A 14767-nucleotide genomic window follows, 5' to 3' on the forward strand; every position below is an offset into this window, starting at 1 on the left:
GAAGAGACCTCAAAGATCATCAAGTCCAACCTGTCACCACAGACCTCATGACTAAGCCATGGCATTTGCTGCTTTAGCTAAGATAGCACAGAAATCAAGCCATTTTAGGCAAAGATCAGCAATGGAAATCCTTCCAGGTCTTCGCTGTAGTCATCAATACATAGATTTAGTTCCATCATGTCTTTGCACAAATGTTTCATATTCCATCAAACACTATGGCAGGAAAATCTCAGCGTTGTATGCAGTTCTCATGACTTAAGTAGTTGAAACATGTCTTACTTGCTAGGGCCATCACATAGCCACCACAGAGCCTTAGGCACGTAAGGGCTCCTTCAGCTCATCTCTAAAGGGCACAGAGCCGCACAGCACACACCTTCCAGACTTTGGTACACAGCCTGCAAGGTCAGAAGAGGTAGCTCCCTAGGCATAAAGTAGGAAATGATGTGTGTTTCTTTTTGCCACAGGATATCGTCATTGTGGGCAGTTGTGTGCTGCAGTTCCACCCACACCCCTCCCCCTTCTTCCCTTTTTTTTTTTGGTAACAACTTCTATTTCATGCTCAGAATGGCACAGAATGTTCTCTAACTCTCACCAATCCTCCTTTGTCTTCCTCTCCACCCATTTACCCAAACCTGCTCCTGGCAAATCCTGTGGGGATTTAAAAACACTTTTCCCTTCTTGTGCCCACTGCTCTTTCCCCACCCCCTCCTTCCCACTCCTTTTTGCAGTAAAGGAAGATACCATGTGGAGAGATATTGCCAGATGTCTTTTTGTTACTCTCCTTTGTCAGTGGAGAACCAAAGGCAACAGATGAGCATGGAGCATTTGTGTTAGGGTTGAATCATGCCAACAGAGCAGGTGCTTCTAGTTCTAAAACTTATACTTTAGGGTCTGATGTTTGGTAGCCCTTTTGTTGTGTGGTGCATCTGAGTCCTTGAGCGAATTGGGTGTCAGGCAGAGGTTCCTTTATCTGTAAGCTCTGCTTCACACCTACTCCAGGTCAGCAATGCAGAAAGCCTGCCTGTACAGCTTTCTGAGATCATATAGGAAAGAACATGATACTTGGTTTGGTTCTTTCTGGACAGACATGGCCAGGATTGCATCTGTCACAATCACCAGGCTGAATCTTGATGGAGGTGTGAAACGAGCAGTGTCATTTGTGTCTCTTTATCTGACCACATTGCCCATCCATTCTGCAAGTGTACCACATGTAACTGTGTCGTATCTCAACACGGATGAGTGAATGATGCCAGACTACAGAACTGCTCACCTGGGCAGAACTGCTCAGCTGGTAGTACTAGCTTGAGAGGAATTTTCAGAGAGCAGGATGGATTGTGAACAGTTCAGTCTTTAATCAGGACCCTACTCAAATATGCATTAGTCACAGCACTGAACAGAGGTAGGGAAATGCTCTTTGGCTCTCCTGCTTCTCAGACCAGTGAGATACCTCTGTGTGAGGGGCAGTGACTATGTTTGGAGACAGCCACAAGGGGAAGGCCAATGACATGTGGGCAATTACACTGTATTGGGGAAAAAGCAGAGGCAAGGGACCTCTTGGGTATCTCCCCTAAACATAAACAGAATTTCTAGGCTGAGGATTAAAACTATTTCCTCTGTGTCCTCTCCACTTCCACATACCCCACCATTTCCTTGGAAAAACACTGCATTTTTTTGCAGCTAGGGGTTTCTGGGAATGTATAAGTTCTGATCAAGCTTACCAAGAATGCTCTCAGAACAAGGATGGGCTGTAGGGAGAGACTGAGAGCACTGCCTGGGATAATTGCTGGGGATTTGCATGCTTGTCACATACAACAAACTTAATTCTGCAATGTCTATTTTAGAGAGCTTCCCTCCACCCTTTTCCTCTCCCTTTAAAGGCCTAGTATCATTCTGGTGCAGCAGGGAGATGCTGAAAAAACCTTGGAAAATGGCATTGCAGCACCAAGAACTCTTCCCTCTCTGATGTGGCTCAGATGGGAGATCTGGAAAGCAGGTCACATTAACACATAGACCACATAATTCTGTCATGGGATGTTTTCAAGCTGCCCATGCTCTGTGTGCATCTAATCCATTTCCATTGGCACCATGGCCATAGGTTAGGCAGGGTGCATCTGCACAAAAGCTGCCTTTGATAGGGCAGGAACCATCCTGTGGGGCAGGTACTCATCTCATTTGCTACTCTGCCCATGCAACTGAGTTGCAGTCCCCTGTGGGTGGATGCTGGTCATCTGAAAGCTCTTAGAGAAATCAAGGAAATTCTTAACTGTATTTTAAAACCCCCATACTTTTGATTTCTTTTGTGGAGAAACATTCTATATCATTAGTTCTCAACCTATACCAGTCTAATAAAGGCAATTAGTTTACCCTATGGCAGCAGGCCTGCTCAGTACTTGGCAGCTGCCCTTGGAGCATACCCTTGGAGCAGATGGCTGCCTGCCTGCCAAACAAGATACAAATTGGATTTCCAGATGATTGAATGATGGTGGCAGGGAAGCAGCCGCTCATCTGGGCTCCTTCTCTGTCACAGATCAGGTTCATCAGAGCCCACGTAACTGCTTGCTGTCACAGCACCGCCAGGAGAGTGGCAGGCAGCCCCTGCTGGGAGGAGGTTGGGTGAGCTGAAAGGAAATGTTTTGCTCTTGTTTACATTTAGTTTATAACAAATACTGAATCTCTTCTGTATGAATGAGTTGCCAAGTTTTAGTCCATAAGGAGAGCAAGAAATTAGTGTGATACATCAATGGTCCTGATACCGCTTCTCCAGCAAAGTCCTGCACTGCTCGTACCCAGGCTGAGCTCCCCTGCAGCAGGAGGATCACTCTGGAGCTGTGTTGTGCAGCAGATTTATATGCATATGATTTATATGCATATGGGAGTGTACTGTGCTTGGCCCAGGAGGACAGGCAAGCAGCCTGAAACCCCAGGCTGCTACCATGTGTGGTTTCTTTCTGTACTTTAAATAAGATGCATCTTTCTATTTGAGTGTGGTTGTTTCAGCATTGTCAAAGCTGAGCAGGTGATTGCTGACAGGTAAATATAAGAGCTGGATAGAGGACTTTAGCTCTGTTCCAACCCCCTTGGACATGACTGCAGACTCGCCACACGTTTGTGAAGTGGATCCAGGTTCCACTTGGAACCTTGTGTTCTAGTTAGATAACTGAGAAAAAAAGCAAGGGAAACAAAATAGCTTAAACACAGAGTTGGGTGGTAGGATCACTCATATGTTCAGCTGAACAAATGTGCTTCCAGTGAGGTTAACAGAGCTTTCCTGGTGCAATTGTGAAGGGAGCTGGATTAACACAGACTTCAGGGACTCCATTTTCAGTTGAAGCATGCAGATGTGACTTCTGCTGAAGTGTGTGAGGTTATGCTCTATTTGAGGGACTGCTTCTGCTGTTCCATATTCAAAATGAAGGTTTCTATCTTGTCTTCCTGTCATCTAAGCAGTGGGAAAAGAAAGGCTTGTAAACCTGTCCTGAGTTAATGAATCCCATTTTAAACACTTTCCTTCCAGAGATGAATCCTTTCTACTTTAGTTTATCAATGTGTATATAGCTGTGAAAGCAACTGTTAGAGTTACTGTGCAGCAAACCCACCCCCCAAAAACCCAAACCAACCAAACAAAACCCCCACAAAAACCCACCAAAAAACCCCAGACCTTAAAAACCTAAATATTTGTCATAGCTGTATCTAAAAATGGTTTGTCCATTTTCCACCCTTCATTAAAAATACATTACCTTTCAAAGCTGTTCCACCTAGAGAGACTTAAAGCTAAAGCCATACAGATAGTGATTTAAATTTTAAAGAAGGAGTCTGGAGAGGGTGAGGCTAGAGTCAGCAGAAAGCTTTTCAATGGGGTCGGCAACGCTCAGGTTTGTTGGACAGAGGGCTGCTGAGACTAGGTAGAAGAGAGGTGAGGGTGGGGCCTGGTGGCAGCGTTCCAGGTGGATGCAGGGCCTGGGAGAGGGAAGGACAGCCAGACAAGCACAGATCTCTGTACTGGGGACAGAGCTGGGAGACTGCAGTGGGATGTCAGGGGTCAGCAGAGACATTGAGAAGTCAGAGTTTAATAATAGTCTGGAAGGTGAGGGGAGAGTCAGCAGTGTCTGGGGAAGATATGTGAGGTTTGGCGGTTTTCTCCTCTGAACCTCATCCTTTCCTCTTGTGGTGGGTTAACACCTTTTTCTGAAAACAAAAGAAGAAAGCAGGGTGGAGGGCTTGTGGGTACTTTACACTCCCTGAAGGGCGTCTCCCCCTAGGAAAGCTGAGTCTGTTCCACTTCCCCCTCCCTGCCCAGCAAGGGTATAAAAAAGCAGGACCTCATAGCTGTTGGATCTCCTTTTTGGCTCCTGCCTCTGCTGGATGAGAGCTACTGCAGCTGCTCTCCTGCTCCTCAGCCACGTGGCCGGACCTGATCCTTCTCCCTGCTGCCTCTGCGCCTTCTCAGAGACAGACTGGTTTTGTATTATTCTTTTTCTATTCCCCTCCCATCCATTTTTGTTCCTTGCCCTTGTGAACCTTTTTTCCCTGTTATTGCTATATATATATATATTTTGAAGGAAAAAAAAAAAAATTACTTGCCTCTCTACTTCCAAGCTGACTCCAGATTGTTGCTTAGTGGGTTTGCTCCTTACCTTTTTTTTTTTCCCTCCTCTCCCTGTTTGGAGGGAGGAGGTGGGGGTGAAGAGATTCTCAGCCTTTTCCCCATTTGAGCTTTTAACTCTCAGTTAAGGCTCAAACCACTACACCTCTGAACCTCATCCTCTCCTCCTTCTTTCAGGGAATCTGTGATGAAATGGCAGAGTCAAGGAGTTTCCACGGGAGGCTCCCAGAGCAACAGGCTTTCTCAGGTGGAAGCTGCAAATGCCAGCAGCTGCAGCTGTGGCTGTTGTGGGTCTTCCCTCAACATTGCCCAGCAGCAGTGGAATGGTGTCAGCAAAACTACTGCTGTCGTGGTCACAGCAGAATTGCACTGCACGAAGCAGGGTGGCTTACCATCCCTGGCTGCCTTGTAGTTTTGTGTATGGGTTCTCTGGATGAAGCTTCAAAGTTAGGCTGTGCTCCAAAAGAGAAATAGAAGGGCTTTAAAGTGTCCATGTCTGCTATTTCTCAAAAAGATGTGCTCAATTTAGAAGTAAAAGAAGGTTCCTTGTCTTGCTGTTTCTTTGAATATTCCAGTTGAACCCTTTTCTCTGGCTTTCACCTGTTAGAAAGGCATATACTGTCCCAGATTCACTCTAAGCCCGTGCCTACTTTGGGTGAACAGAGATGTGGCTTTTTCCCTAATTCCACCCAAAATTTATCTACATTAAAATCTTAAAGCAGCCAAAGTGGCTAGGAACTGAGGTGTATCTAGCTGAGAGAAAGCCACAGCTTGTCCAGTGTTAGATCTCAGTAGTAGTTCTTCTGTGTAAAATATATATCACCATCAAGGCACTACAAATTGGAAGGAACTGAGTAAGACTTCTCAGAAGGCTGCTTTATTTTTTTTCCCCTAGTAAAAGCAACACCAGTGGTGCACCAGTGCCACTCCATTGCCTGAAAGCAAAGGCCTGCGTTGATTCAGGGTCAAAAAGAATTCACTTTAGTTTACTGCCCTTAGCTGTATTGCCTCTGAATTGGTATCACAATAAAAAGCCAGTGGTAGCCTACAATCAATAAGCCTAAAATCACTAAAATCACTGCACTAGAATCAATAAGCCTAATAGTCACTACATTAAATGCATCTGAGGCTAAACCTCTGTCCTCAAGGAACCGCTTCACCTTGGAAATGTCAGTGGATTTAGTTCCTGGTTTGCATGTTTTGTAAGAGGTTGTTTGGTTTTAATTTCTTGATGGGGAAGCTGAGGCATAAATGGTATGAGATACATCTGCTGTAGTGCTTTGGCTGTGGCACAGGCAGTATTTGATTTTACCTGCTTCTAGGCTCTGCCACTTCATCACAGATTCCCTGAAAGAAGGAGGGGAGGACGAGGTTCAGAGGAGAGAACCGCCAAACCTCACATATCTTCCCCAGACACTGCTGACTCTCCCCTCACCTTCCAGGTGGCGGAACTGAAGGATGAAGTGGCTGAGTTGAAGGATGAGGTATCTAGGCTCAGGGAAATAAGGGAAGGTGAAAGGGAGTTAGATATGTGGGAGCAGGCTCTGCAGATCTCCCCTACTGAGGGAAGTGTCCCTGGAAACAGGGAGGCATGGATACAGGTCCCTGTCAGGGGTGGTAAGGGAAATCCATCCTGGCCTTCTCCTCCTCGTCCACTGCCCTTGCATAATAAGTATGAGGCCCTGCAGGCCGAGGGCAGTGGAGATGAGAGGGCTGAAGAGCTGCCATCTGGGGATGTGCCTAAGCCCAAGCGGTCCCCACCAACTATAACGACCAGCTCCACAAAGAAAAGGAGAAGAGTTACAGTTGTTGGGGACTCTCTCCTGAGGGGGACTGAGGGACCCATATGTCATCCTGACCCATCCCACAGGGAGGTCTGCTCCCTACCTGGTGTGTGGGTAAGGGATATCACAAGGAGACTTCCAAAGCTGATCCAGCCCTCTGACTATTACCCTCTGCTGGTAATACAGGCTGGGAGCGATGAGATTGACACGAAGGGCACCAGGGCAATTAAAAAAGAATTCAGGGCCCTTGGACAATTGATTGATGGGGCAGGAGCTCAAGTGGTGTTCTGCTCAGTTCCCTCAGTGGCAGGGGTGTACACTGAGAGGAACAGGAGAACCCACACCATCAACAATTGGCTCAGGGGATGGTGCCAGCGGCAGAATTTTGGTTTCTTTGATCATGGGGCAACTTTCACTGCATCCAACCTGCTGGGTCCTGATGGGGTGTAATTATCTAGAAAGGGTAAGAGAGTCCTAGCACTAGAGTTGGCAGGGCTCATTAAGAGGGCTTTAAACTAGGTCTGAAGGGGGTGGGTGAGGAAATCCATCCCTCTGTAGAGGAAAGAGTGGGGCACAAATTAGGGTCAACTGAGAAGTCGAGAGCCCAGCTGCAGTGCATGTACACCAATGCACACAGCATGGACAATGAGCAAGAGGAGCTGGAAGTCCTGGTCCACCAGGGTGACTATGATGTAGTCACCATCTCACAAACATGGTGGGACAACATGCATGATTTGAGTGCTACACTGGGGGATTACAGGCTCTTTAGGAGAGACAGGAGAGGGAGAAGAGGAAGAGGGGTGGCTCTGTGTATCAGGGAGTCACTCTCTGCCACAGAACTTGAGGTGGAAAATGAAGGGATTGAGAGCCTGTGGGTTAAAATCAGAGGGAGGCCTAACAAATCTGACATCCTGGTTGGAGTCTGTTACAGACCACCCAACCAGGATGAGGAGGCAGATGAAACATTCTATAAGCAATTGGAGGCTGTCTCAAGATCATCAGATCTTGTCCTTGTGGGTGACTTCAACCTGCCAGATATCTGCTGGGAACTTAATTCAGCAGAGAGGAGGAAGTCCAGAAGATTCCTGGAGCACATGGAGGACAGCTTCCTGATGCAGCTGTTAAGTGAGCCTGCCAGGGGACAGGCTCTGCTTGACCTGCTGTTCTCCAGTAGGGAAGGGCTGGTGGGAGATGTGATTGTGGGAGGCTGCCTAGGGTGCAGTGACCACGAGACAGTGAAGTTTTCAATATGCAGGGAGATAGGGAGGAGCACCAACAGAACCTTCACCTTGGACTGCAGGAGGGCAAACTTCAGCCTGTTTAAGAAACTTCTTTGTAAAGTCCCCTGGGTACCAGCCCTCATGAACCAAGGGGTTCAGGAGGGTTGGATCTACTTCAAAGAGGAGCTCTTGAAGGCACAGGAACTGGCAGTTCCCACATGCTGAAAGATGAGCTGAGGGGAAGGCGACCGGCCTGGATGAGCAAGCAGCTCCTGGAGGATTTAAGGGGAAAAAAGAGGCTGTATCACCTTTGGAAGGAGGGAGCACAGCCCTACGAGGAGAGGCTGAGGGAGCTGGGATTGTTTAGCCTGGAGAAGAGGAGGCTCAGGGGAGACCTCATTGCTGTCTACAACTACCTGAAGGGGGATTGTAACCAGGAGGGATTGGGTCTCTTCTCCCAGGCAATCAGCACCAGAATGAGAGGACACAGTTTCAAGCTGCACCAGGGGAACTTTAAGCTTGAGGTGAGGAGAAAGTTCTTCACTGAGAGAGTTATTTACCATTGGAATGTGCTGCCCAGGGAGGTGGTAGAGTCACCATCCCTGGAGGTGTTCAAGAGGGGATTGGATGTGGCACTTGGTGCCATGGTTTAGTCATGAGGTCTGTGGTGACAGGTTGAACTTGATGATCTTTGAGGTCTCTTCTAACCTTGGTGATACTGTGATACTGTGATCTCTAGCATCCAAAGGCCTGGAACAGGCAGTGTCTCAGTGTGTGCTACTCCCATAAACTCAGTATGCTCATCTCTATGCTGCCAGGTGTGAGAGCAACACGTAGGCAACAGGTAGACAGGGAGGAGACATCTTGCAGCAAAGCTACCTCAAATTCTGTGGGACCTTTAACTTCCCATCAGCTGTATGCATTCATTCATTCGCTCACTCGCTGTCTCATGTTACTTCTCTCTCCCTTTTGAAGCCTGACTCTTACCCAGCTGAATGACTCATGTAGAAACCCTGACATGGACCACCAGGGTGAATTGGTGATATGTGCAGAGCTGGATGAGTGTTCAGAGCTGGTGGATGATCAGTGCAATGGGGCAGAGGCTGGCTGCCCACTCTGCAGAGCATCTGTCACCTAAGATACTTGGGAGGTGAGTAGCACAGGTTTTAGGAAGTAATTTTGTCTTTCTCTTGTGTGTGAGTCAGCTGAGTCCTAGGGTTACTGTGCTCCTTTGGTACTAAGGACCTAATTACAGTTGGGCTAGATGCTGGAGCTTATTCACAGCTGTCCTCACTGCATCTCACTGTACACACAAGCCTTCAATTCTCTGCCCTCCCACAGCAAATTTTTCATGCCAGTGCTGAGCTTTCCTCCAAGCCCCTCTCTCTCTCTCCCCTCATTCTTTAGTCCTTGTTAGAATCTCTGTGCCCTAGCAGACCTGTTCTGTCCAGTGTATTTAATGCTTGCCCAAAGCAGTCTCAGGTATATTTTAATTCCACTCCTTTTGGTAATTACTGGCTCTTCTCTTCATCTCTTTTATTCTTCCTTCCCCTCTTTGCTGATTTAAGCCTTTGAGAAGTTCTGCAATTTCATGACACCAGACAGAAGTGTGTTGATAACTAATATTGTTTCAGCTCCTTGGTGAATTGCAGTTTCTCTCTCAAGTCATCAAGAAAAGCAAGAAAATTTCGTATTTCATATTGCAGCAAAATTGCCCAAAAACTTGCAGGAAGGAGGCTCCATCACTTCCACCTATTTACAAATGTCAGGCTCCTGTTATTCTGATAGGGAACAATAACAAAGGATGGATAGCCAGGACATCTCAGCAGAAGTTTATCCTCAAAAGTTAAAGTCTAAATGACACAGATGTTTGTCTTGCATTTTCACAGCCACTCTAATGCTAAAAAAGAACCCTAAATGCCCAACCCACTGCCATTAAGATTGCTTTTCCATGGATGCTTGAGAAAATCTGAACATTTTTAGGTTTCATTTAAGACTGTGGCTCTCTGACCAGTTAAAATCAAAATGTAGTCTTAAAAAAAAAAAGTGGGTGTTTGGTGTTTAGATTTAATTTCAGTTAAAGCTGAAGCACAACTGGATAGATTATTGCATGGACTGTCAGGCTTGCAAAAGGTGGAGTGGACTCCATAGACAATAATATGTAGATTGAATAAATAATATTTGTGTGGTATGAGCTGTGCAGAAATAGTCTGTTCTAACATGCTTGTGAGAGGTAATGAGGGAGGCAGTGTGATAGCTAGGCTGTGATGCTACTTGAGGCATTGGTGTGGTTAGGAAGAGAGAAGCCAGATGTGGGTCTGTGGGTTGTGTTGAAATGCATCGGTGTTTGCAGGTGTGGCCCTTAGTGATACAGGTGGACACTGCTGGTAGCATTCTCAGTTTCCTGCAGACTTGAAGCTTAGAAAACTGTAGTGAGGGATGTGCTACAGCTCCTTTTCTTTAGAGCTTTGTGTTTGCTTGATGCTACCTACTCTGACCTGTTACCTCTTGTTAGTATTTTTTTATAGGAGCCCACATCAAAAATACCAGTTCAGGAAATAAGTTCCATACAGCTGGGTGTCTTATTGCTGTATCCATAATGTATTGTGATAAAACAGGAAAGTGTGAGTCTGGGAGAAGCAGCAGGCTTTGGCTCATACTTGGGTTTCTGTTGCTTGTTGCTGATTGTCAGATGGTGAGACCCTGTAGCCAGTAGCTGGTCTAAATCTGTTCTTGAGTCCTCAGGAGCAGGTTGAGGCTTGCAGCAGGGACAGAAAATCTTGTAGCTGGTTACTAAGAAGGATTTAAAAATCCTTCTTCTGAGGCATTTGGTATTGCTGTCAGCTATAGAATACTGAGCTGAATAAACCAAGAGCCTGACTCAGGTACAGCAAATAATAGCTGATCAGAAGCTTGATCAGTATTGGTCTTGCTTTGTACTACTCTGCCATAGCAGCCATTGTTTTTGGCCAAGGAATGGAAAATCTGCATAGGTTATTTGCTCTTTCCTTGCCTCTCCAATGCTGCCTGTTTACAGACACAGGGTCTCCCGAGGGCTGAGCACTGCCCACTGCTTGCCAAGGGAGCGGGTAGGGGTGGCTGTGGATTTACCCATGCAATTTGCAGGTTTTTGGGTGTCAGCATGTCACAGCAAACAGTGCTTTCTCTGGTGGTTTTGTTTGGAAGTGTTTCTAGATTTTGCTATTCACAACAGAAATGTGGAAAGCAATAACTGTTTTTTGTTGGGTTGTGGGTTTGGGTGGTTCCTTCAGTAATGGAGGCTTTCCAGCATCACTCTGCTACAACAATTGTTCAGGTCCCTGATCCAGTTTCTGTTGAGACCTCTCTGTAAGTCAGTATAAGCTCTGTGGCATTCGTAACAACTGATGTCTGCTCTGTGGCACCACAAAGGAGAGCTACTGTTCATAAAGCTCTGTATGCCAATATCTATTTAGTGCTTTTACTTTTAAGATCCCCAGCTGAAAAAATGCTGAGTTCTGTTAGGCTTGACAAAGTATCATCTTGCTCCCCAATCACATGCAACAAAGTGGAGCTGTTTTAACAACCTTTTGGAGTATTTTGGTATGCTTAACAGCTGATAGTTTAAATTCACATTTTCTTCAGAGTGTGCTGCTGCAGGTTTTCTGTGCTACTGCCTGCACTTTTTGACCTCTACAGGAAAAGTTTTATGCACTTATGTTTGTCTGTCATTCCCTTTAGGTTATCTGCTTGGCTGACAGGAGCTAAGGTAGAACATCACAAGGAAATGCATAGCATGGCTCTAGAAAACAACAGAAGTATTGATTAGGAACAGCTTTTCCTGAGTGCATCATTTCCACACCAAACCCTGGGGCTGGAGGGATCCCAGGGCCTGAAAATGCTGACTGCAGCAAGGAGGTGAGTGAACAGGTTGTGAGCAGATTGCAGCTGATAAAGCAACAGAGGAAGAGCGAGTGTGTGTCTGACTCAACCCAAACGGTCAGCAGAGACTGGATTTCTGTAAGAAGTTTTGTATAAAGGTCTTTTGTCTTGGGCTAGCATGTAGATCAATTTTGATCATGTCAGCTCTCTGAATCAAGCAGTTTTTTTGCACAGTCAGCAGTATGGGTCCTCCAGAAAGAGGTCTTTAAGGTAATGAGGTGTTTATTACTATGCTGGCCAAGTCTTAACATGGTTGACAAATGTAGCAGGACAGTGTTGTGGTCAGGCAAGGGAGGCAGAGAAACTGTGGCTGTTACCAAACAGGTATGCTCAAGGCAGACTGGAGAGGTTTGGGTTTGTTTTAATGTGACACTCAGTGACCACAATGTTCTGATCTGCTTTTATGCTTTTTGTGACATCACAAGCTATTATTCCCAAGGACGTATACCACTCTCCTTATTCCCCCTCTGTACAGTTGGACATGTTTAGTTTGGGTGTGTTTTTAAAGCAGATTGAGCTCCATTACAGGTGTAATGGGGGTAGGCCCCACCACATCCCTGAACAGTTAGAAGTGTACAAATGATGGGTTCCTGCCAGCACACGTAAAACTGAGCTGCACTTTATTTTTCCTGGCTCCTGATTCATCAAGATTAATTTAATCCTTTTTATTGTTTCCTTCCCTCGGAATTGCAGTATGAATCAAATATGACCGTTGTCTCATCTGCACCTGCCTGTTCTGCTCCTTGCCCCCATTACAAGGAGTTGAATGCACAATGATCTTTCTGTTAATGTTAACCAAAGAACAAAACAGCGTTGCTTCACGTTTGCTGAATTTGTTCATTCCGCAGAGACACAGAAGTCTGCTCTTGTATTACTCATGGAATACGTTATTGCTGCTGCACCACAGCTGTGATTGAACCTGTGTTTCTAGTGATTAACAGTTCAGGGTTTTGAGGGGAAAAAAAAAACAACACACCAATATATATATATGCATATACACACCACTCCCATATGAGACTAGAGAACAGGCACTATGGCAGAACAAAGCAGCCTGATTCTTGGTTAGGCTGAGTGCTTTGGACAGCCCTCAGCAGGGCTCTCCACCTCTGGAGAATAGAGGGGAGAGTAAAGTGTTTCCAGTCGACCCTGGAGCAGCTTCTTCTGAATTAGAATGTTGAGCCATAGCTGAGAACTCATTTACTCACTAAATGCTTTTATGTGAGCCTGGGTATATTTAGAGCTTTGTTAAGAAGCTCCCACAGTAGTCTGAGTGCTTGCCCTCCCCATCCTATTCCTATTGTCACTAATATCTATAAATCTTAATTGAAATGACAGAGCTGACAAAATGTGCTAGTCGGTAGTCAGCTGGGATGAGAAGTGACTCTCTGGGCTTAGGAAGCAAAGGAAGGGGCACTGGTTAACCATTTCTCAGTGCACAGCATTGCTGCTTTAAGGTTTGAAACACAGCTGGCACACCTCAAAGGTAAAGTGAAATGCAAGTATGGGCTGGGGGGCAGAAGAAGTCCTGCTCAGGATTATGTGCACTCTGCGTGGGGCTCTGAGTACTAGCCCCCTGGCAGGCACTGTGTCACTCACTCACAAACTTGCTTACAGAGTTAACTCTTGGGGAAGGAGCTATTTCAAATGAGGATCCATGTGTTTAATCACTGGTTGAATGATCTTTGAAGTAGATGCCAGGGGACTGCAGCAAATACTTGGTACCTATTGACTCACTTTAACCTTCAGTTATAGAGTTGATGCTGTTTAATTTTTTTATGATGACAAGTTTGGTGGTTAAGGTGCTGTGGCCAAGATGAGATGTGAAATGAAGGATTAAGGCTTTGTGCTGTAATTAAAGTGCTTTATTCCAACACAGAAGGGAAAATTCTGCATGTCCCACACTGGATTCTGACCTATTTAACTGATGCCATTTCAGCTGTAGCTGTGTAGCAGGAGAGTGGGGTATGACTCACCTCATCTGATTCTGTAATTCCCCTCTGATTTTTAATTCCATTTTGTTTACATGCCCCTTCAGGGGGGTGGGGTGTGTTGGGGGAAGTCATGTGAAGAATTACTCTGCCCAGAGTTTTAGGGTTTAACTTGTTTTGGGTGAAGAGTACTGTTTTTAGACTGATTCTCTTCTGGTGCCTAGAGCTCAATTTAACTTTTACAGCAAATACCACCTCTGCTTGATGTGTTGCCTGCTCTGATGTGTTTGCAGCTGTTCATACCTCTGTAAGTCTCAAAAGAAATGAGAGGGGTTTTTTCTTGTGTTACTCCCCTGTTTGAACCCTTTACTGGGACACTTGTGCCCTCTTCCTGCCCCTGGCTTTATCATGCAGCTTAACCAGCTCAGAGGCTGTATACTTCAGAGGACAGTGCTCAAAATAGTCTCACCTGCTCTTCCACAGAGACTCCTACAGATTTGAAACTGTCCATCTGAATTCTGGAATCTGTCTCAAGGCTCTCTGAAAAAGACACTGCACCTGGATGTTCTGGTGGAGGGTGATGAGCCTGTGAGATCCATGCAAGATATTCCATGATGTTCCCCTGTGAGGACCTCGGTGTGGGTACAGAGAGGGACCAGGTCCAAAGGCGGTGTCAGCAGAGAGGTTACCAGACCATGGGGAGGAGAATATCCAGCTGGTAAGGTGGTGACCTTGTTCTAGTCCCATTTAATCACCAAATATAACTGTGAAGGCACAAGCAGCTATTACAGCACAACTCTATTTTATTATTCCATTAACTGTTGGTCCTAAGAAAGCTCACAGGCTGAAAGGGAAAGTTTTTCTCACACATTGCTCTCTATACATCTGGGTATAGCTCAGGTATGTGAGGAAAAGGGTAGATCGATCAGATGAGTGCAAGTTCAGCATTCCCCATTGTGTCATAAGGCACGCTAAAAATGGGAAAGAAATAATCACTAACCCAAATAGTTGTTTTCTTAAAGCAAATAAAAGTATGCCCAGTTGACTTTTGCAAATACTCACTTGGGATGATAAGAATCAATGCCGTGGCTTTAAAAGATTCACTGTTTCTTCTTACAGTACATGCTCAGATGCATTGGTGGAGAGCTGCATGAAAAAGGCAGGTTAAGAATGGTGGTGATGCTCCTGAAGCTATACATTAGAGAACACTGCTTGCATTGTGCTCCGGTGTCAGCTACAGCAGATGTGCAGAAAATGGGCTTGACAGGTATAGTCAGACAACTGACTCTGCTCTTGTGCCACATTCTTGCA

General features: G+C 45.8%; 1 long non-coding RNA gene across 1 annotated transcript; it reads left to right on the top strand.

The window, feature by feature from the left end:
- The first annotated feature begins 8595 nt into the window (after window positions 1-8595).
- Window positions 8596-14660, top strand: LOC137452723 (uncharacterized). The gene is made up of 4 exons (XR_010990160.1): window positions 8596-8757; window positions 11328-11504; window positions 13940-14174; window positions 14576-14660. It is a non-coding gene; the product is annotated as an uncharacterized lncRNA (long non-coding RNA).
- Window positions 14661-14767: the final 107 nt, after the last annotated feature.

This window comes from Melanerpes formicivorus, unplaced genomic scaffold, assembly GCF_026170545.1.
Source record: "Melanerpes formicivorus ecotype bairdi unplaced genomic scaffold, bMelFor1.0.p_v2 SCAF_58, whole genome shotgun sequence".
Lineage (NCBI taxonomy): Eukaryota > Metazoa > Chordata > Aves > Piciformes > Picidae > Melanerpes > Melanerpes formicivorus.